Genomic DNA, 24,379 nt, shown 5'->3' on the forward strand with positions numbered 1-24,379 from the left:
CAGTTCCTCTCCCAGATGACACACAACTACCCCACCTCTTGCAACAAATGAGGAAGCAGGCAGAGACGCTACGTGCATCCCCGACGTCTCAGCATGGCACACATCCAGTGTTCATGCACAAGACCCTCGATACTTGTTCCCACATCATGCTCCGCACAGACCTGGTACGTCATTCGTTACAGCCACCGTACACTGGACCATACCAAGTGCTAGGACGGGACACACACACAATGGATATCCTCCTCCAGGGAAAGTCGACCAAGGTTTCCATTGAGCGAGTAAAACCTGCTTGGACAATGACAGCACCGACTACAATCTCACAGATGACCTCAGACACAGCTTGCAACGAACCCACACCTTCTGCAGAACCAGACAGCTGTGACCCACAGGAGGCCCACACCAGGGAACCTAATGCAGCAATGGAATCATTAAGCAGCACCCACACCCGCACTATCCGCACTCGGGCAGGCCGAGAGGTGAAGTTTAAATACCCCACCATACCGGGTGCTCCGCACTTCAGGGAGAGGGGGGGGGGGGCTGTGTGGGAGTGACAAGTCAATAGTCGACAAGACACTGAGAGATTCTCTTTACGAGCGGGGTTCTTTGGAGGACACGAAGAGTGTTCGTTTCCCGCGTTAACGTATGTATCTATTGTGTTTGTGCGGTACAATAAAGCTGGTCGTTCACAGTATAAATTCCACACAAGTGTTTTCCTTTATGTAGTGAAATTGCTCCTACATGTTCATTGTGTAAAGATAGATGTAGCTACATTTACCTTTTCCTAAATAAATATTCTTAACATGTATGAAATAGGATAACTGATATTGTTGCAACAGTATTATATATCTTTTTTCGTGCATTGAAGAACAGCTTATTAAAAATTATTTTTATTTGTAAATTTTCTTTTTGAGTATTGCTTTGTGAAATCTATTTGAAACTACCTTCTCAGATAGATGAATAGGTCAACTGTCCAGATTATATAATTAGAGGAAAACAAGTTAAGAATACTCTGAATTGCATCATAGCTGGATATAACTTTTAAGCAGAATTGACAACCATTAACATAATGGAGCAATATTTTTCTGTTTCTGTTCAAAAATATACTACACAAACATGTCAGTCGTGAAAATTCAAAGATTTAATGAGATGGACATGTTGTCAGTAACTATAATTGAAATTAACCATCTTTATTGCTTTATTGGAATGTAAGTAACAAATGTGTTATTAACTACTTAGCAAAGTGTCTGACAGCAGAATATGAAAGAATTTCATTGTAAATGAAAGCTCAATGACTGTGACAGCAATAGTAACAATTATGTAATTATGGAAATCTGTAGGCAGTGTGTTGACAAATGTAGAGACTGTTGTGCAGGAGGATTATAATAGTTTAGGAAGGGTGACTAATACAACTGTTTGTATGATTCTGACAGATATTCCTTAACATAATCAGATGAAATGAGGCAGACCACAGAAAGATAGTTAAGGAAATAGTATGGATGACAGATAGGAAGCAAGAAGAAAGTATGGTAAGAATTATTAATTTAAAGCTTTGTGGCAGATTAAAACTGTGTGCTGGACCTAGATTCAAGTTTGAGTCTCGGTCTGGCACACAGTTTTAATCTGCCAGGAAGTTTCATATCAGCACACACTTCACTGCAAAGTGACAATGTCATTCTGGAATTGTTATTTTGTTTGTGAATCCTTTGTTTCTCATTAGCTCAGTTTCTACCAAAATGAAGAATAATTACTCCATTTAAAGGATACAAAAATATGGTTTGTTTCAGTACATGACCATATACTGGCCATTAATACACTAAATAGCACACAGGCTTAGATTTGATTATAATTAATATATCAATCCCTAACATTTTTTTGTATTTTTTGATTGACACTCTTAAATTCAACAAGAAAAGTAAACATTTGGTCTTGTATACTTCCACAACACTCACCAAATACTAAAATATATATTTAGAATAAGTGTGTGAATTGGATCCTCTCACACTAAGAAATGAGTAATCTGTGCCTCTTTCTAATCTCCTTTAACCTATGCCTCTTTCTTCTTGAAGAGGAAACATTTAGTTACAGAAGTTGGGGTTACTTTTTCTTTTATAGTGCTTTTTTGATACTACTAGGATTTATGTTTCTCTTCTTAATTAAAATAAATGACAGATCCCCTGTACTATATCACTTATGTTCATACTCTTACAGTAATTTGCAGAACAGCACATTTCTGGTTATCACAGTCAGTACGAAATAAATCCAATCTATCCCAGGTCAATAAGTACCTGTCCTTAAGCCTCAATAAGAGACATAGCACGCTACGAAAGTCTACCTAATCATCCTGGAGTGGTTATTCAATGAATAATGAATCTGAGAAAAAAAATTATTTTACTCTGTAATTCATCTCCTGCTTCCAACTCTTTGCGCCCAGTGTCATACTTTTGTGAAGCATCACACTGAAACAACATCCTTATGCCTCATCCATCCACAAAAGTTGCGTTTGACACTGTGTATACCAACAGAAGCCCTGTAGGGCTCACAGCGAAAAGTGTCTGCATATGTATGTGAAAAATTTGGGTAATCATAGCTAGAGGCTTATAACCGATACCAGTCATGTGATATTGCAAGCTTCCTGATTTAGTTTTCTTATTGTTTGTTGTGGCTTCCATGATATACAAGGTGATTAAAGAAAGTAACTCATTTTACTTGTGTCAGCAATGATGAACATTAAGTAGTGTAAGCTGCCTTGCTGTTGACACCAACTACCTGTTTCCTAGTTACAGTGTTTGTCTCTGTATTTAGTCCTCTGATTGTGATACCATAAGGACTGGTCCATACTGGAATGACTTATGTCACAATTTTTTAGAAAATGACTTAGTGCAAGAATAATATTCCTTGTGACTGACCTAATATGCTATGACAAAAGGACCTCAACCTCATGCTCAGAAAGCAGAGAATTTAATACTCAAATTTCATATCTCCAAGGAGAAAAGGTGTCATTCCACGACTGAGACCCTTACTGTGTATGCAAGTGGCAGCGTCATAGACAGCTGACTTGTGTATTTACCTCCTCCTCTACTTTATTTGTGTCTCCAAGAAGTTACCATTGTGAAAACTTTCATACAGGTGCTGTAACTCAGTAGGCAGACTTTCCTTGTCACACATGATTCCTACTCTGTGTAACAGAGTGGTGAGCACAGGTTGGCATTGGGCTGGATGGTGACAACTATTGGCCTTTATGAATGTATCTGTGTGTATTTTCTTACTGTATGCTGTATGCCCCTGCCTGCCTGTAGGCTTCTTCTTTAGCAATAATGTATACAAACAATAGATATTCACCTTTTTCCGTATACAAACAGTAGATATCCACTTTTTTCCATCTCATTGTGAACCTGACATTTTGTATGCTGTTAAAATGGCATATGAATTCTTGCAGGTTTCCATCCAGATGAGCAATAAGAAGAAAGAAAACCACCCAGAAAAAGAAACCAAGCAACTGGGCCCATTCCTTCCATATACAGGGTACTCCACAGCCTAGATTACCAGGATATTGGAGTAGCACAATGTAAAAATCATTATATGCTCAATATTTATAATCAAAAACCTACTGGAGTCAGCCATAGATCAACTAGGGCTATGGAATTTGACATTTAAAGCATCAGTTGCAAGTGTGGCATGCATTACATTGACCAGATGCAGCAATGTATGTTGCAGTGCTATTCAGAATATGTGAGAAGCATTTGCATTGACCAAACAAAGTCTGTTGTCTTGTTACGTTTGGTTGCTATGGCAACATGTAACAGCTTCTTTTCTCATTTTTGAGTTATAATTTCTGTTTTCTCAGTCCTTACACAGAGGTTGCCACGTTCTAATGTACTAACAACTTAAAGTGTGAGTGTGGATCTGGGTTATATTGGTTTATTTCCCCAAACCACCTTCCACTTCTTTATGAGGTGACTTACTTGGAACTTGCATCCACTATTCTTTATAGGATAGCTAGCTGCTGGAAACCCTCCTGTCTTCTTCTCCATCAAATAACTCGAGGTACGGGAATTTTTAGACTCTTTCTACTTATGAAATAAGTAGACATACAGACTTTGCTTTTCATCAGTTAATGATGTATTTAACCTCCATACACAATAAAACTCTCACTTTCAACATAAATATATAACTTTCTGTAAGTCTCTGATACAGCCAAATGTCAGAAACAAATTGAGTTACAGTTAAAAGAAAGTTGATTAGATACAATAACTTTTCTTAACATTAACCAGAAAATAAGTCTTGCCTATAGCAAGCTTACATCAAGAGTTTTCGAGAGTTCTTTTTCAACTGTCCTTGTTTTCATAATAATAGTCAACGCCACAATAAGCACAGAGCTGCATATAAACACCATGGTTCTTCCTTACACACTCACTAAAACATCTATGGATTGCCCAACAGGTACTTGTCGGTGCTGTTCATCTGCTGTGTCTACTTTCTTCCTGCGACTGATTTTAAACCTGCACACAGAAACATGTGACACGCAGTAGGTAGGATTCTACCATTCCACACTCGTATCCAGAATATCATGTGTTTGAGATGGTAGAAGGCTGAGTCGTTCTAGAATTTACACATAAATTATTGAATCACTGCACTGTGTGCCTTGTCTTTAACATAGCCCCACAAGAAGGAGTTGCACATGTTCAGACCTGAAGAATATGGTGACCAGTTGAGGCCCATGACAGTGGTCCCCAAAATGCTCCTCCAGTACATCAAACACTGTCCTGCTTTGATGAGGTCAAGCTCCATATTGCATGAAGCATATATTGTCAAAATCAGGGTCACTTTGCATAATGGGGATGAAATCATCTTCCAAACCTCATGTACTGTTCAGTAGTCACCATGCCATCAATTAATATCGCACCAATTATTCTGTGACTGGACATTACACTCCACACAGTCACCTGCTGAGGCTGAAGAGAGTTCTTGATCACAAAATGCAGATTCTCAGTCCCCCAAATGTGCCAATTTTTCTTACTGATGAACCCATCGAAATGAAAGTGGGCTTTGTCACTAAACCAAACATGCATGTACATACTAATTCCCATCATGCCGTGTGGAAAACATACATGTTGTATGTCCTAATGGAAACCGTTCAGAAGTTATGACTATTTTATTTCATTCAGTTCAATAATTGTCACCATATAGATGAAGATAAAATGGGAGATGTGGTACTGCAAGAAGAATTTGCCAAAGATCTGAAAGATCTAAGTTGAAGCAAGGCACCAGAAGTAGACAACATACAATCAGAACTACTGATAGACTTGGGAAAGCCAGCCATGACAAAAGTCTTCCACCTGGTGAGCAAGATGTGTGAGAGAGGCAAAATACCCTCAGACTCCAAGAAGAATATAGTAATTCCAATTTCAAAGAAAGCAGGTGCTGATAAGTGTGAAAATTACTGAACTATTAGTATACTAAGTCACAGTTGCAAAATACTAACACAAATTCTTTAGAGACGAATGGAGAAACTGGTAGAAGTCAACTTTGAAGAAGATCAGTTTGGATTCCAGAGAAATCCAGGCTATGGCTATCCTGGCCCTACAAATTCTCATGGAAGATAGTTTAAGGAAAGGCAAACCTACATTTATAGCATTTGTAGACTCAGAGCAAGATTTTGACAATGTTGACTGAAATACACTCTTTCAAATTCTAAAGGTGGTGGCAGGGCTAAAGTACATGGAGCGAAAGGCTATTTATAATTTGTACAAAATCTGAACACCACTTATTCAATGACAGAAATGAATTTTGCAGTGGGAACATTCCTGGATGTAGGGGCAAAAATCAATCCCTTTTCCAATACTGCCAGTGTAGCATCATCCAGTTGTTTGGTTGTGAGACTGAGGGCAACATGTTGACGGGTGTCATCATCCGTTATTGTAGACTGAGAAGAAAGCTGTTGAAACTTTGAAGATTTCTTACTCATCGCATTTGTGTGGACCCAGTCTGATATTACTCAGAATGAACTGTCAATCCAGTCCCAGGATGCAGTAGACAGCAGTGCAAATAAAATATATCCTTGGATATGAAATCCAGTTGTCTATGTGTAAAACAAATGTGCTCCCTTATTAAAGTAAGAAAGCCTGGTGTCTACAAGATTCCCTGCCATTGTGGAAAGCCTATATTGGACAAATGATTCATACAGTCCAGGATCATTGTATGGAGCATCATTGCTACGTTCATTTATTTCAGCCAGAAAAATCTGCAGTGGTAGAACATTGTTGTATTGAAGAACATAAAATGTTGTACGATGACACACAAGTGGTTGCCTCTGCATTGTGGTATTGGAAATGTTCAATGAAAGAGGCCATTGAAATCCAGCTGTCTGACAATATTATAAACAGAGATAAGGGGTATCCTTTAAGTAAGAGTTAGAACCCTGTTCTGTTTGACATTAAGAAACAATGGTCCTTGTTTCAGTCACCAAAAGCTGTCAATAGTTTTTGAGATCAATTCATGTTTCTGCGAGCTTTCACCACTGGTGCACTGTTGTGGCTTGTGCTAGAGGGCAACTACTATGTGCATGCATGGTGGACCCATGGTCAGCATATAAAGGAGCCACCATGGTGTGTTTGATTTATATTTCTGGCAATTTAGTGCGATGGACTACTCACCTGAAGATGATGGCCAGATGGACTGCCAAAACATTGTGTCCAGATAACAATACGTTCCGGCTGGAGACCCGACATGAATACAACTTACATAAAACTTTTCTTATTCCTTAACACACTGATAATAGGCTAATAGAGTGATTTATTATCACAAACAATGTTTTTTACTATTGAGATAAAATGTGTGGAATGTCAAACTTCAGTGATATGTATATCCAGGAACATTAACTTTGAGACTAATTGTACATGCAGACTTCATCAGTTCAGAATAATGCCAGATTACTAATTTTAGCTCTTCACAGGGATCATTTGTTAATGTGTTGACAACGCCGGTATACGACCGTGATATAAACACAGCAGCTGAACTTCTTCAATCTGGACTTCCTATTGTAACAAACAGATCAAGCTTAATCCATATGTTCCATGTGAGTATGCATTGTTATGCATAACATTACATATCCAGATAGAAACTGAATTATATACATTTTTTTCCAGCAGATACTCTACAGTATGGACAGTTTTATTCCTAAGATACTTGTATTAAAAAAGTAACACTAGCTTTGTTCAGTAATACTGGCAATTCCAGTGACCAGTCACTGTTTATTTATCTCTACTTGAAGATTTAAATCACCATAATCAGGTGGAGATGTGGATACTGAAGAATGTTGTTACATTGTATAGACATAATATCAGAAGTAACACCAAGCAAACTATATTCCATGAGGGTAAGTCACTTATTATCTGCAAAGTAGTTATAAAATTTCATTGTAATCAAATAAGAAACTTACAAGAACATCATTTTTCAACATAGTCTGCTTGCATTTCAATGCACTTAGTCCATCATTGTACAAGCTTCCTGATGCCATCATAAAAGAAGGTTCTCAGTTGAGCCGTGAGCCAGGAATGCATCGCTTCTTTCACTGCTTCATCCAAGGCAAATTGACAGCCCCTTAATGCCTGTTTGAGTGGACCAAACAAGTGATAGGGGCAAGATGAAGACTATGTAGATGATTCGGTACTTCAAATTTGAGTTTTTGGAGCATTTCAGCAGTGTGGGCAGCAGTCTGCGGACAGGCATTGTTCTGCGACAACACAACTCCTATTGACAGCAATCCACGGCATTTTTTTCAAATTGTAGGTTTTAGCCTGGCAGTAAGCATCTCACTGTAATGTACACTGTTTATTGTTGTGCCCCTTTCCCCATAATGTTCCGGTACTGGACCTCGCACATCCCAAAAAACCGTAAGCATCAGTTTTCCTGCCGACACTTGGGTCTTGAACTTTTTCTTGCGCGGTGAATTTGGATGTTTCCATTCCATACTCTGCAGTTTACTCTACAGCTCATAATGATGGATCCATGTTTCATCACCAGTTATGATCCTATCAAAGAAGTTGTCCCCTTCATTACCATAGCGATCCAAGTGTTTTTTTGCAGACGTCCAAGTGTGTTTGTTTAGGCAACTATGTGAGTTGTTTTGAGACCCATCTTACACAAACTTTATGAAACCCAAGTCAGCTGTGGATGATTTCATAGGCAGAACTGTGACTAATTTGCAGACAATGTGCCACTTCATCAATAGTTAATCATCTGTCTAAGAGAATCATTTATCATGAACACTCAATGGTTTCTTCATTTGTGGCAGTAAATGGTAGTCTGGCTCCTTCATCATGTATAACATTTGTGCTACCATTTCAGAATTTTTCAATCCATTTGTAGACACTCTGTTGTGGCAAAACACTGTTCCCGTACTGTACTGCAAGCCTTCGATGAATTTCGGCCCCTGATATGCCTTCTGACCACAAAAAACAGATCACTAAACGTTGCTCTTCTTTGGTGCAAACAGACAGCAGAGGAGCCATGATTAACAGCATGGCAGCAATAACGTAACTAAACTAGCAGCTTGAAAATTGCAAAGATATAACAACAAATAAACAAAGCATGTGTCATCAATGTAAAATGACAGTACTACCAAAATAAACAAAAGTATAACTAAACTGCATATAATAATTGACTTACCCTTGCACTTCTACATGAAGAGATCCACAATGACACTGAATTAAGTGTAGAGCAGTAGAAAGTCTCATAAGCATAGAACAGATGACTATACAGTTTCATGCGCAAACGAAAAATAAGCAAGTAAGCATAAGTGAGGCTGAGGCCTCAGCATGCCAGGCTTATTTTGGGCTGTTGTGCACACAGCACAGTGCTTGCTGTGCATCTGTCCAGGTTGCAAGTCAGTCTCTCTAGGCTGGCATGGAGGAATTGTATCATGCTTTTATTACATATGCTCACACCATAAGGCTACAAAACTCCTTCTCCCTTGGGGAAAAGTGTTCACTGTGTAGATGTCCATGTCTTCATTGGTAGATGACAACCAGTGGTGAAGGTGTTGTGCTGTCAAAGGAGATGTGCTCTGAAATGGTGTGGACAGGCATGGTGCCCACTAACCTGTGAGTGGCTTCAAGGGAGTACTGGTGATAATAGTGCTATATGCATGTCCTCAGCTCATGTCAAGAAAATACCCAGAGTGAAGGTAGCTGCAGAGCTGCAAGAGGTTTGGACAGGGAGAGAGGACTGTCTGGTGTGCAGTCAGTCAAGCATAGATGAGCTAGTTGTAGCGTCATGATACCTAGCCATCAGACATGTGCCCAACACAGAGGCAGACTCAGCATCAATGGACAACTGCTACTATCCACTTAGGGCCTCAACCAATCCTGAAGGCCCAGATAGCAGAGCCCACATAGAACCATTGTGAGGTGGTCACTGGCATGTGGCCAGGCATTGGCCAGAGCAGATGAAGCAGCATATAGGGCTGGCAACTGTGAAGCAGTTCTGATGGGCTACAGTCACCAATTGAAGTGAACCTATATGATATAAAGGATCTACTGAGAGCTTTCTTGGGAGAAGATTGAGTGATATATTTTTTCATCTGGGTTTGAATGTATGAACCAGCCACTCTTCCTCTCCATTGACTGGGGATTAAAAGTAGGAGCTCTAAGATACCATACTGCACTCACTGCACAAAAATCTTCAGAATCTTGGGACCCAAACTGTGGGCTGTTGTCCATCACAGGTGTATACAGCAATCCTAAGGAAAAAATCTTTAAGAGGTCCGTAACTGTAGCCACCATAGAAGTGGACGGGCAGTGAACCACATATGGAATTTTTGAGAAAGCATCAATAACTAAAAACCAAAAGGACTTAAGGAACAGGCCCACAAAATAAGCATGAGTACACTCCCAGGGAGGCTGGGGGCGGGCCATGGGGAAAGAGGCTTCAGCTCTTCAGTAGCACCAATAACTCAGTCTCAAGAACTGAGAGGCAGACCGAGCGAGATGGCGCAGTGGTTAGACACTGGACTCGCATTCGGGAGGACAACGGTTCAATCCCACATCCGGCCATCCTGATTTAGGTTTTCCGTGATTTCCCTAAATCACTCCAGGCAAGTGCCGGGATGGTTCCTTTCAAAGGGCACGGCCGACTTCCTTCCACGTCCTTCCCTAATTCGATGAGACCAATGACCTCGCTGTCTGGTCTCCTTCCCCAAAACAACCAACCAACCAACTGAGAGGCAGCGGTGAAGAGCATAACAATTACACAAAGAATCTGACACTTGGCTCAGTGGTACATTGAGTGAGTCATGGTGGACAGAGAGAGCAACCTGACATTATACATGATTGCCCTCGACAGCCACCTAAATCCAAGAACTGGCATTGGGAAAACCATCCATAGTATTTAAATGGAAACATAACAGTTCATTCCAAGCAAATACTGGATCAGATCCAATCAGCAGTTGAGAAAGAGCAACTGCATTTGTAGTTGTGCTGTGGGTCAGAAATGAATCTCATTGTTGTAGTGTGGAAGAAAAAAGAAAGAAAAAAGCCTAGCATTGCAAGTGATGGGCAGCTTTGTCTTGTAAAGATGCCAGAGATCTGCAAACAGAAACCAGAGTTTAAGGGCTTCTTTTTCTATATGCGAATAATGCTGTTACACCTGATTCAGAGTTTTAGAAGGGTACATAATAGTATATTATGAGCTGTCCACCCATTTGAACATGGGAATGTCCCCAAGGACACACTGGGAGATTTCTGTGGCCAGAACAAGATGTTGGCCTGGTTAAAAGGTAACCAATTGAGGTACTGAGTGTAATTTTAACCTTAATATTGTAAAAGGCACTTGCAGGTGGGTGACCAATGGAATGGAAAGAAACATCTTTATGTGAGAGAGAATGAAGTGGCTGGGCCAATGTGTGGCACCAGAAAGAAATTTAAAGTGAACTTAGTGTGTGGCATTGTTGGCCAGCATGCCCCATCCAGGGAAGTTCGGCCACCGAGTGCGAGTGGAGAAAATCTCCAACCTGGCCAGGAATCAAACCCAGACCTGCTGCATGGGAGGCAAGCACATTATGACTCTGCTTAGCAGGCTGACCATTCTTTCTTGCAAAGAAATACATGCAACTCTTTGCAACTGTTAGGACATGGCAAAGCTGTAATGGCGTTAACATGTTGGCGTAAAGGCCTTACACCAGTATACGAGACATCAAAACTGAATCAAGTGTTAGACAGCTGAAAAAATTGCTATTTGTTTAAATTACATTTCAAACTGATGGCCTATAGCACAGTCAACAAGGCACAGAAGCTTCACAAATGTTCATCTATTGAGAAACCTGAGACCACAGTGTTATACAGGTAGTCAACATACCCCGGCACGGATGCCATGAGTTGCTCCAAATATTGTTGAAAAATAGTAGGAGTGATAGCCACACCAAATGGCAGGTGCTGGTATTGAAATAAACTGAAGGGGATATTCACGAAAAGGACACATTTGAAATCAGCATCCAGAGGCAATTGTAGGTAGGGATTTGATAAGTCTATTTTGGAAAAATATTGAAAAGCTATGTCATTGATTCATCCAGAAAGGCTATGTAACAGGCATCAGTAATAGACTGTGAATTTACAGACACTTCAAAATCCCCAGAGAGCTGAAGCTTGCCAATAGGGTTTTGACTGTTACCAATGGATTAGACGATTAGAGGAGAGAGGCATGGTGACACCCAAAGATGCAAGTTGAGATAATTTCAATTTGACTCACTCCCATAAAGCTACTGGGACTGAGCAGGCACAAAAAAATCTGTGTGTGCCATCAGTTTCATTGTGACAGTGGTAACACACACTAAACCTTCTCTAAACAGTGAGGAATATTCCAAGCAGAATGTATTCAGTTGTTTGTATGAAACTTGATCCAGTCAGTGACAGATGCGCTTTATCAGAAATAGAGAACTCAAAACAATTTTGAAGGCATCCAACCAAAGAAAGTTTATAGTGTGGGCATCATACACTACTAGAAAGGTACAAGGCCAAAAAACTGCATCGTGCACTACAGAAGTAGGAAACTGTCCCAGTATGTGTATTTGTTGTTTGTTGTAGCTCACCATCTGATGAGGAATGGGACACTCACTGGTTATCCAATATCCATCTAGGTTTAAGAATTTAACAAAGTCACTGCTGCACCCATGTCCCCTTGCATTTTTGACATCTTTTCCACCACATTTATTTCAATGTATGGTTTGTCTGGGGCTGTCATCACTTGAGAAACACTGCATCCATGTTCATATCTGGTGAAGGAGGTTTACAGTTGCACACAGACACAATATGTCATTTTTTTTACAATGGTTACACATTGCCCAAGACTTTGGGCATGTTGAGGAAGGCAATGACACAATGGAAGAGGTGATTGTAGCTGCTATTGTGACACTGATTGCTGCTGCTGCAGCTTAGCATGGAATTTCCTTTTAGAACATGGAGGTTGGAATTACATGGCTGCAACATTGCTTTCCCACTGTGGGCTGAGGAGGAGATGAAGCAACAGTGGCTACTTCACGCCACGCTTCTATCTGATTTCCTGCTGACCTAGGTACTTCAGAAGACTGAACAATTTTCAGAACATCAGTATGAGATATATTTTCACATTATAAAGCATGTTCATGAACTTTCCTATCAGGCGCCAAGCATATTGTAGTATCATGAGCCATCGAATCAGCATATGAGTCCCAGTGGTCCTCAGTAACAAGTTGCAATAATGGTTAAGCCCATGAAGTTCTGTTCCTCTAGCTCTGCATGACTATTGCAGCTGCTTTTGACAGTGGTAGAACTCAATGTGAGCAGCAATAATATGAGTACATTTATAATGATAACTAGAGAGCAACTGATGCATTTCAACAAAAGAAAGATTAGCAGGTTCTTGAAGAGGTAGGAGCTGCCGCAAAAAGTGATTAACACAAAAAGAAATCGATGAAAACAATAAAACTTTGCACAAGGTGTGGTCAGTGACACTAAAAGCTTGAAAATTTTGCAGAAGGTGTTTTTTGTGTTTATCCCAATCTTCTACAGAATCATCACATGGAGGAAACAGTGGAGGTTGCATCAACAGTGGTGAAACTTAATGCATCAATGAGACTACAATGTTGCATGGTGCCACAATGAAAATCTGATGATGGTTGGTGAGAGATTACTGTTGCTCAACAAAATATGAACTTCTTCCACTGATATGTTGGTTGTATGTCAAACCAAAGAAACAAAAAAAAATGGAGTAGAATACTGCATTTTGTCACCAAGTATGTTGTAACGTTGTACAGACACAATACCAGAACTAACATAACCAAGTTTTATTCTGATTTAACATGAAGACATCCATAATAGTACTGAATGATGTATGGAACAGTACAAAGTCTCATAACAATAGAACATATCAATGTACAGTTTTGCAGGTTAGTGTAACATAAGCAAGCAAACATATGTGAGGCCCAGCGCACTGGTCTTATATTAGGCTCTTGTGCATATGGCACAGTGCTTGCTGTACCATCTGTCCAGGTTTTGAGGTGACCTCTCTAGGCTAGCTGTGGAGGCACTTATTTCACATACTGATTGATTAAATGTGCCTACATTATACGGTTACAATACAAAGAGTTTAATTTATACAAAGCAGTGATATTGTTGGTGATGTGCAAACTCAGTTATTCTTTTCAGCATATTTGGTGCATAGATAATATGTGACAAAAAACTACCAAATAATAAGCAATAATTCTTACAGATGTACCCCAATGATCAATGTTGGGCCCACTCTTGTTCTTGATATAAATTGCTGATCATTATAACTGCAACACTATAGAGGATAGCAAACAATGAACTTTTCCATATCATGCTTATACAGTATAGTAGGATTATAATGATTATGTTTTTAGATGAACAGAGAGTATACAGGGCACTAAATACAACACAGGGAGCTGAAAATCTTGGCAGCAAGAACTGTTCTAATCTGGTTTAACTGAACTTAGTTGATTGATATAGCTATATTCATCCCTGGTGAACCAATGAAATGAGGTGTGATCAAAAAGTAATGGTAATTTTTATTTTGTGGGCTTTGTATGTCCAATATTCAAAACTTTTTTATCTTGTTGATACACAAATCCCTGCTGTATCTTTCAATTTTCAGCTGTTTTCAATATGTAGTTTCTTGTTGACAGTAAAAAAGTTTAAATGTGTTTCAAGAGCTAAGTGAATTTTTACTTATGAAATGACTGGATCAATAAACTTGCATTACATTTTGCTTGACAAATGGAATAAAGTGCAGCAACAAACTCCAAATGTTGAATGTGGCTTTTTGTAAATCTAGTATGAGTAAGACAAGAGTTTACAAGTGATATAAATGTTTCAAAGAGGGTCAAGAAGATTTTGAAGATGACAACTGCCCTGGATGCCTTAGCACATCAATTACTGACAACAATGTGGACAAAACAAAGAAAATTGTTATTGAAAATCACTGAATCACCATCAGAGAGGTTGTTGATGATGTTGGAATATCCTCTGAATCATGCAAAGCAATTTTTAATGTTTTGTGTATGAAACATGTAGCAAAAAAGTTTGTTCTGAAATTGCTGAATTTTGACCAAAAATGATGTCATGCACACATCTCTCAGAAATCACTGAATGAAGTTGACAATGGTAAAGAACTTCTAAAGAAGTTTATAACAGGTGACAAAACATGAGTCTATGTGCATGATGCCACGCTGGATTAGCCGAGCAGTCTAAGGCGCTGCAGTCATGGACTGTTTCTGGGGCCAAACTGGAAAAAATTTGACAATTTTGATCACAAATGAAGATTCTTTTTCACTGTTTCCTTTGATTACAATGGGACAGTGCATCATGAGTTCCTGCATTATGGTCATATGGTCAGTAAGGAATACTACCTGGAAGGTACGTGCAGTTTACATGGAGCAATCCGAAGAAAATGATCAGAATTGTGGCAAAATCACTCACGGAAATTGCTTTATGATAACACTCCTGTTCATATGTCAATGCTTGTGTGTACTTTTTTAGCAAAAAACAAAACTGCTACTTTGACTCAGCCACTGTGTTCACTCCATAAGGCCACCTGTGACTCCTTTCTATTCCAGAGGCTGAAGAGAACCATGAAAGGATGTTATTTTGCCAACACTGATGAAATAAAAACAGAACCACTGCAGGAACTGAATACTATAACAGAAAGTGAGTGCCAGCAGTGCTTCCAAGATTGGAAAAACAATGGCGTAAGAACGTTATATCTGAGGAGGAAGGGGGGAGAAGTTGATGATGATGAAGAAATGAAGATTCTTTGAGGAGAACAAATATTCCCATTACATTTTGATCAAACCTCATATGCTAATGTTCTGAAGTCATAATGCCTGGTGAATTGTGGTACGCCAGTCTGTTGGCAATCCACGAACAGATATTTTTAAGGGGTGGGAGATGTAGAGAGTGTGCTGGATAGGGCAACAGTCCAAATCCCTTTGTATCAAGATAGGTCAGGACAGCATGGACAACATGCAATCTTATGTTATTTTAATAAAATATAATACCACAAAGACCTCAAAAATGGGGCATAGGCACATCATTTATCACATCAATAATGAATGGCTGCTGCCCCATCTCAGACCAGAATAACTTAACATTGTTATTTGATGACAGGAATTTATTTGTGTAGTGATTTATTCTGAAGTTATTTTGAAAATTTCACACTGGAGAAGTAACTGCTAATACAGAATTAAAACAAAAATTCAACTACAATATGAAGATGAAGTGGTTCATTAATCTCTGGTGGTGAAGCATAGATGAAATGAATTTAGGACAAATCATTTGATAAATCTGGAAGGTAAGGAGCTTTAAGTTGTCTGTCAGTGAAAAATACTCTAGTTAAACATCCAGAATACCCATTTCATACATCAGAGATTACTGCATGGTGCAGTATAGTAGTTAACTATCATCTGTGGTAGTCATAGCAATGGAACTAACTGCACTACTAATACACAGCATTCTTGTTGCTCATTTGGAAACTTCATTAAAACAAAAGAAAGAAAAAAACTGTGCGCAAAGTTTAGTTGCAAGAGTGATAATAGGTGTTTAATTTGTCATAGGACAAGTATTATTTTGCAGACTAATATATAGCTGTAATTGTCCAAAATGGAAGTACAGAAACCTTTATCTGACCTTCACTGTCTTATCAAAGAACTGTTAAATGAAGCTGACAGGCAATAAAATACCATGAAAGGAATTACTGGTAGTTTGGTGGCTACCAGTACAATAAGAACAGAAATGTTAGATAAAATGGAGGAAATGACTGTCAAGCAGTGTGACAATATGAAACAAACCTTACCTATCCGTAATAATGAATAAAAAGAGGAATACTGAATAACTTAGCTGTTAGCAGTTAAAAGGATAACAATTGTAATGAAGGAGGAAATAACTAAGGTGACTAAACAATTAGATATTCATATTAAAAATACTCATTATAAAAGTAATCCACTAGAGTTTAGATTGAAAACTTTAAGAAAAGCTCTCAAAAAAGATAGATAGTTACATGGCAAGGTTCGATGGTCACATTCAGGAGTCTAAATTTGAGAAAGAACTAATGAACTGAAAGAGACACATGTTAGCCAAAGAACTCAGCAATTGGAAAGTTATGTCCGCAAAAAATCTCCTGATAAAGCTTAAGAATGTCTAACACAGTGCAGATGAGAAAGTTAAAGAAGTAATGTAAGATTTGATAGGTTTCTTAGGCAAATAAATGTCCAACACTGGCAAATGAAATGAAAAGGGCTTTAAAAAAATAAAGGGCACAGTAGAGCATTAATAGCCAAAGAAGAAAATTTTAAAATTCAAAGAGAAAATGACAGAATAGATCTTGAAAGTATAAAATAACAGCCAAAAACTCTATGTGTGTCCCAAGAGCAAAACAGAGTGATGTGGTCAGCCTACAATTTCTAGGGAAGTATATAAACCCAATCCAAATATGTGCCCCAAGCAAAGATTGCAGGAAAAAGCAATGCCAGAGGAGGCAGAGAAACTGCTAGTTCAACTAGAATTTTACCAGAGGAATATAATAGTAATAATAATAATAATAATAATAATAATAATAATAATAATATTTATTCAACATCGAATAATCAAATACAATCCCTAGAAATAATACAGTTTCAGGACATCATACAGATTATTCTTCTGAATACGTCAGTTTAAAAATTACAAACAAAAGATTTATTTGTATTAATAAATTTTACATTTTGATGGATTTTACATTTGGTAGTATACAATCATGATATTACAAATACTGTTTTTATCAACATTATATTAGTTGTAGGTTACTTAAAACTATGAGCTTGACATACTTATGAAGCACTTTTCATATGGATATAATACTCGTCTAGGGAATAAAAAGGGTTTTCAATTAGAATTCTTTTTAGCTGATCTCTTAATTTGTTAGTAGGAAGGGCTGTGAGACTTTTTGGTAGGGCATTGGCTAGCTTCAGCCCAGCATGAAGTGCATTTTTTTTCATATAAAGCTGTTCTGTGGCTATTTACATTGTATCTGAACTTTTGCCTTGTATCATACTGGTGCAGGTCACAGTTGAAATTTGGATTTATTGTTTTCACGAGCAATATAACTTTCAATATGTATACACCTATAATGGTAAGCACACCTAATTTTGGGAACAGATTCCGACATGATTCTCGAGGTTTGGCACCAGAAATAATTCTGATAACTATTTTCTGTAGAATTAATAATGTACTTAGGTTGGCTTGAGTTGTTGCACCCCATATTTCTACAGCATAGTTTAAGTTTGATGAGAATAGGGCATGATCAGCAGTTTTTAGTACACACATGTCCTTACAATATTTGCTAATCATATTTATAGCAAACACATTCTTCGACAGCTTACATGCTAAGGAATCAATATGCATGTCCCATTTGAGGCTGTCCTGGATTGTAATTCCCAAGAACTTTGTCCATTTTTCCTTTTTTACAATGTCATTTCCTACGGATAATTTCATGTCAAATTCTATTTGTTTCCTTGTGTTAAATTCCATCACTGCAGTCTTTGAAGCACTTACATTTAGATGGCTTTCATTAAAATACTTCTCTATTTCATTAGTTACACTGTGGCACTGTACCTCCAGACTCTCATAGTCTTTGTGTTTACACACTATTGATGTGTCATTTGCATACAATATTTTTGTACAGTTAGGAGAACAATACTGTATATCATTAACATAAATCAAGAAAAGAAGGGGTCCCAAGACAGAACCTTGAGGCACTCCATATTTGATATCAGTAATTTTAGATTTGTAAGACCCACTGTTTGTTTTAAGCAAGACAAATTGTTTTCTATTGCTCATATACGATTTTATTAGCTCATAGCCAGTTCCTCTGATACCCAGGTTCCACAGCTTGTCAAGTAATACGGTGATGTTGACACAATCAAAAGCTTTTTCTAGATCAAGAAACACTGCAGTTACATACTCCTTGTTCTCTATGGCCATTATTATTTTGTCTATTAATTGTGCTGCTGCTACTGATGTTGACTTGTTTTTCATAAAGCCAATCTGATTTTCAAATATTAAATTGTGTTGACTTAGGAATGTCATTAGTCTAGTATAAATAACTTTCTCAACTACCTTAGAAAATGCAGGTAAGATTGAGATGGGGCGGTAGTTTTCAATTTTAGATTTATCACCTTTCTTGTGAATCGGGGCTACTTGTGCTGTCTTTAGACTATCTGGGAAACAACCTGATGCAATTACATCATCCACTGCTGTGGCCATGGCATCAGATATGTTGTCTATGCATCTTTTCAGTGTACTGATAGACAATCCATCATAGCCTGCTGATTTTGTATTTTTTAATGACATTAATATGTTTTTGACTTCCTTGTTATTGGTTGGGGCCAAGTGTATGGTTTGTATGATTGGAATGCCCCTATATCTATGCTGAAGATTCTTAAAATGGTCATTGACAGATTTTCCAACAGACGAAAAGTACTCATTAAAAACATTTGCAATCTGACATTGACATTTCATGATATGCCCTTTATGGTTTATAGTAAAATCACTTGTTGATCTGTCCTTACAACCCCTAAAGCTATTTATCACTTTCCAAACAGCTAAACCTGCGTTAGTAGAGTTTCTTAACATTGTGGCTACATATTTACATTTAGTTTCTAGCAGAAGATCTTTATAGTAATCCTGATAGTTCTTAAATTCTACCTTTAGTCTATTATTATTGTTATTATTTATCATTGCATATTCGAAAAGTCTAAGTTTCTCTCTTGCTGTTTTTACTTCTTGATTTATCCAGTTATTTTTTTGTATCTTTTTGCAGTCATTTAATGTAAAGGCTATTTCTGGACATGAGACATTGAAGCAATAATAAAAATCTGATGAAAACTCACTGAAAGTAATGCTGTTTTTTTCACCCCATTGTAGGCTTTTTAGCAAACTGTTGAAACCTTTAACATTGTCATCATTGGTCATTCTTTTTGTCACATATTGTTTCTCTTTTCTATTGACATGAAGATTTTCAGCTTCTATCAATACCTGTACTGCGTGGTGGTCAGAAATGGCAAGCTTCAGAGCTGATGCACTGCATGTAAAGTGGGACATGTTAGTTATAATGTTGTCAATGCATGATTTTACACTATTGACCTCTCTAGTAGGCTTGTTTATCAGAAATGCTAAGTTAAATTGAGCTAGTATTAGCATTAGTTTTTTAGACACAGAGTCATTGGACAGCAAGTCAATGTTTATATCTCCAGTTAGTATTATGTTAACCCAACCATTTTTATTGCAGTTTTTACTGTCAATGTCAACAAGCAGGTTATTAAGAACATCAAAGAAACTATCTAGGCTACCAGATGGAGGTCTGTATAGGCCTATAATAATAATTAAGTTCTCTTTCCCCCACTTATAATTAATTGCTGCTAGTTCTATTACACCCTCAATGCTGAAAGCACTTACATCTATTACACTATAATTACTACCACTGGCTGCAAAGATAGCTACTCCACCACCACGTTTCTCTTTTCTACTGAAGGCAGAGCAAAAGATCATGGAAAGTGGCTTACATACACTAATTAGCTCATCTGTGTACCAGTGTTCACTTATAACTAAAACATCAGGGTTATCAATTGCTGCAATGGTATCCAACTCGTTGTGCTTATTGCCAAGACTTTGAAAGTTCTGCTGAATTAATTTGAAAGTGAGCTTGGATTGTTGAACGCTTGGTGGACGTGTCACCCTACCAGAACCACTTATACATTTATCCCTAAAAAAGAAATATCAGTTGACAGAGTGGGTTTGGTATTTTTCACTATCCATTGATTCAAGTTGGTCTGTTTCCATGTACTGGGAGCCTGGGAAGAATCAGCTTTACCTGGTGTTTTCAGCAGCTATTTGTCCAATGTCGTCTGTCTATACCCATTGCTGCAGTCTTCTTGTGTTGTGGAGCACTCATTTTTCGAATGTGTGTGTTTTGAGTATACGTTGTTCCTAGCATTTACGGCGATTTCACAAATAATGGACGCTAAGTGACTTTTTACACGCCGATTGAGGTGAAGGCCGTGAGTGTTGTAAGGATCTCTACTAAAATGTTGCATGTTAACCATTTGTATATATGCGTAACGGTTGCAAATTTCTGCATATTGACTGTTTGTATATGCTACTGCCCTGTTTACACACGAGAATTGAGGCAAGTCATACCTGTGTGGAAAATTGAGAACAATGACGTTTGAGTCATTTAGATGGTTTAGAGCAGATTTTAGGGCATTAACAGCATGCAAACCATCATTGTGTGCGACGTCATTTGCACCACCACATATTACAATGAAGTCTTCCTTCCTTGTCTTTCAAGAGATATTGTTTACAGTTGAAAGCACTTGGTCAAGACGAGCGCCAGTTTTAATAAAACCTGAAGCATTCACTTCACTGTTTACGCTTTTTATTTCGCGTGCAAGTCCCCTAAGATGACTATCACCCATTAAACATATGTTTATTCTTCTTGCTGCATTTGTGGTGTTAGTTACATTAACTGTCATCTTGAATGTTGAATTTGCCTTGCTTCTGTTTACGAGTGACGGTTTTGGCTGGCGAGGTTCCACATTTTGCTTAATAACGGGCTTTTTTTTCAGATGGTGCACGATTTGATCTTTTGTAGGTAGGCCTACCGTTTCTTTGGAGCACGGCAGGAGAATTTATTCCTAAAGACGACTAAATGATTGCGCTATGGTTAGCGTTACCGGTACACACAGAATGTGTTGGAAAACTTGAAATGGTGACGGAATCTTCGGTCACTGTGTACACTTTATTTCTGTCAAATTCACTTACGCCCTGCTCGGCAGTTTTTCTATGATCATTTTCAAGACATTTGAGTCTATCAGCTAACACTTTGTTTTCTGCCAAGGATCTGCGCACAATTTCTTGCAACGAATTAATAGTTTCAACTAGTTTTGCTTTGTCAGGATGGACTCTACATGTTACACACTTACATTTTGATCTGGGTGATTTTTCACTGCAAGTTTTTTGCATGGCACTAGACTTGAAACTTTGGGAAGCACTTTTGTTGATCATCTTCTTGCTATTGATGCTGGATAACATTTGAAAATTCGAAATAACTGGAGGTACAAATTCACTAAACTTCTCAATCGCCGCCATCTCTGCTGAAAGCAGTAATAGTGTGATATTCCAAAGATTTAAACCTGGCAATGGTGTGTTCCCCAACCCGTTTTTACAAACAATTGATGCTGCTTTTGTACCCTGGTGGGATAATAGTAAAGAGATTGAACCCATTGAGTGGGCAGTGCTGAACTAGGATGAGTTTAATAGCTGGCAGCTGTAGAATATGTAAAGAAAACTATTGGACCACAGTGGAGTAACAGAAGCTGTTCAAAGAGTTAACAGATCCAAGCTCATATGGAAACAAATGGGGAGGATACAGGAAATACTTTGAATGGCATATGAATAAACTGAAACTGCTAGACATACCTACTGATGAAGGCAGCTCAAGTGAGGGAAAATATGTCGAGGAATTATTTGAGCAAAAGGATTGAGATTTTAATCTACCTAAAAAATTTGGGTGACTTGGATAACAAAAAAAAAGTGCATGGACCCATGGCAACAAATACAGGTTTAAAAATGGAAATGAGAATCTAAAAAGGGATTCAGAGGTAGTGAATATTCAATGCTGTGAAACAAACAGAACAATATTTAACAATCACGGGAATTGTAACCAAAATAATTATAATTATCAAGTATAATATCTACAAAGATCTTCCAGCACTCATCATGCAGGAACAATGGCCATTGAAAATACTGAAAATGGTGAATGTTCCACAGGAGGGGTCAGATGGGTGGACCAATAAGGAGTAGCCATGGATCAAAATGATTAGGAATGCAAATATTAGACCCACAAAGAAGGTTGAAGGAGAAATGATTAGATGAAAAAGAAATCCAATAAGAAATTGAGCATTCAAAAACTAGTAGTGATAGGAAAGTTTATAAATCAAAGGTTGAGCACTTAACTTTTGACAATATGATGAAAAAGAATAGATGAAAGATCTACTCACCAAGTGGCAGCAGGAGAACACATGTATGAAAAGATCAACATCAAGGATAGTGGCATGGGATTCAGAATTGGACCATGTGAAATTTATTTGGGGGAAAGTATTTAGAGATTCCAGGAATTTTAACACATCAGCCTCACCTTGAGTACATATGGCACAGATGTCATCAATGTATCTAAACCAAACCAGAGGCTGAAGGCTTACAGATACCAGGTAAGCCCAATCCAAGTAACCCATAAAAAGGTTGGAATAGAAAGGAGCCATCTTGGTTCCCATGGCTGTACCCTCAAAGGTGAAGAAATTGTTGGTAAGTAAAAAGCTGATAAAGGTGAGCAGAAAAGATGCCATAGGTTTGGAATCAGGTGGGCACTGACTGAGGAAATGTTCAACAGCAGACAGACCATGTACGTGAGGGACATTGGTATAGAAGGAGGTGGCATAAGTGGTTACAAGCAAGGTGTGTGGTGGGAGTGGGATGGCCACAGATTTCAGACAATCTAGAAACTGGTTGGTGTCTTTAATATAGGAGGAATGTCTTTGTTCTATGGGTTGCAGTTGTTGATATAACTGCTTTAGTTTATCAACACCTGCAACCCATATACAAAGACTTCCCTCCTATATCAAAGACAACATTGATTTCCTAGATCATCTGAAAGCTATGGGTCACTTGGAAGTTGTTTACCTGGGATCTATAAGCCTTCATCCACTTGTTTGGTTCAGATACATTGATGACATCTTTGTCATATGGACAGAGTCCCATGCCACTTTCCCTGATACTGATATCATCCTCACCAAAGGCCAGTTACATAGTTCTGTCCACATTAAACCCACTAACAAACAACAGTACCTACATTTTGACAGTTGCCATCCTTTCCATATTTTTTCTCTCATTTTCTCTCATACAGTCTTGGCATTCAAAGCAAACATATTTGTTGAAATGTAGACTCCTTACAGTAATACTCCATCATTCTCACCTCAGCCTTTGCTGGATATAATTACCCCACTGGCTGAGTTCAAAAACAGAAATCCTGGGCCATCCCACCCAATTTTGGTAATGCTGATCCCTCCAAAAAACAACTTCAAACCACATCACTTACCACTTAGTATTATCCTGACCTTGAATGTATAATCAGCTACTTTGACAAGGCCATGACTCAATAAAACCATGCCTTCAATCTGAGATTTTGCCCACCACATCTAGAATAGCTTTTCATTGCTCTCCAAATCTCTACAATATCCCTTCCAGGCCCTATACTCCTTGTGCACCCATCCCCCTATCCTATGGCTCCTACCATCTGTGCTGCAAGACTTGCCCTATGCACCCTCCTAACACCACCTATACCAGTCCTGTAACTGGAAAAATATGTATTATCAAAGGGAGAGCCACTTATGAAACAACACAAGTCATGTGCTGTTGTTATGTAAATACTGTTTGGCTTTTTATATCAGCTTCTCTGCCACCAAGTTATCAGTTAGGATGAATGAGCATAGGCATAGGGTACATACTGGCAACACACAATAACCTGTTGCAGAGCTTGTTCTACAACATCACAGTGACCTTGGTGCCTGTTTCACCAGATGCACCATCTGGATTCTTCCCTGAGATACCAGCTTCTCAGAACTCCGCGGATGGGAATTAGTGGTACAACATGCCCTTGGTTCTCACCACTCACCTGGACTTAATATATGTTAATTCCTTCTGACACAGCATTTCTTCACAGTAACTACTTTCTTCACTCTGTTTTATTTTTCTACATCTTTCATTTTCTGACCTGTCTAATTTTCTCTGTACCCCTCACACCT

The sequence above is a fragment of the Schistocerca americana genome, chromosome 8 (assembly GCF_021461395.2).
Source record: "Schistocerca americana isolate TAMUIC-IGC-003095 chromosome 8, iqSchAmer2.1, whole genome shotgun sequence".
In the NCBI taxonomy this organism is placed as follows: domain Eukaryota; kingdom Metazoa; phylum Arthropoda; class Insecta; order Orthoptera; family Acrididae; genus Schistocerca; species Schistocerca americana.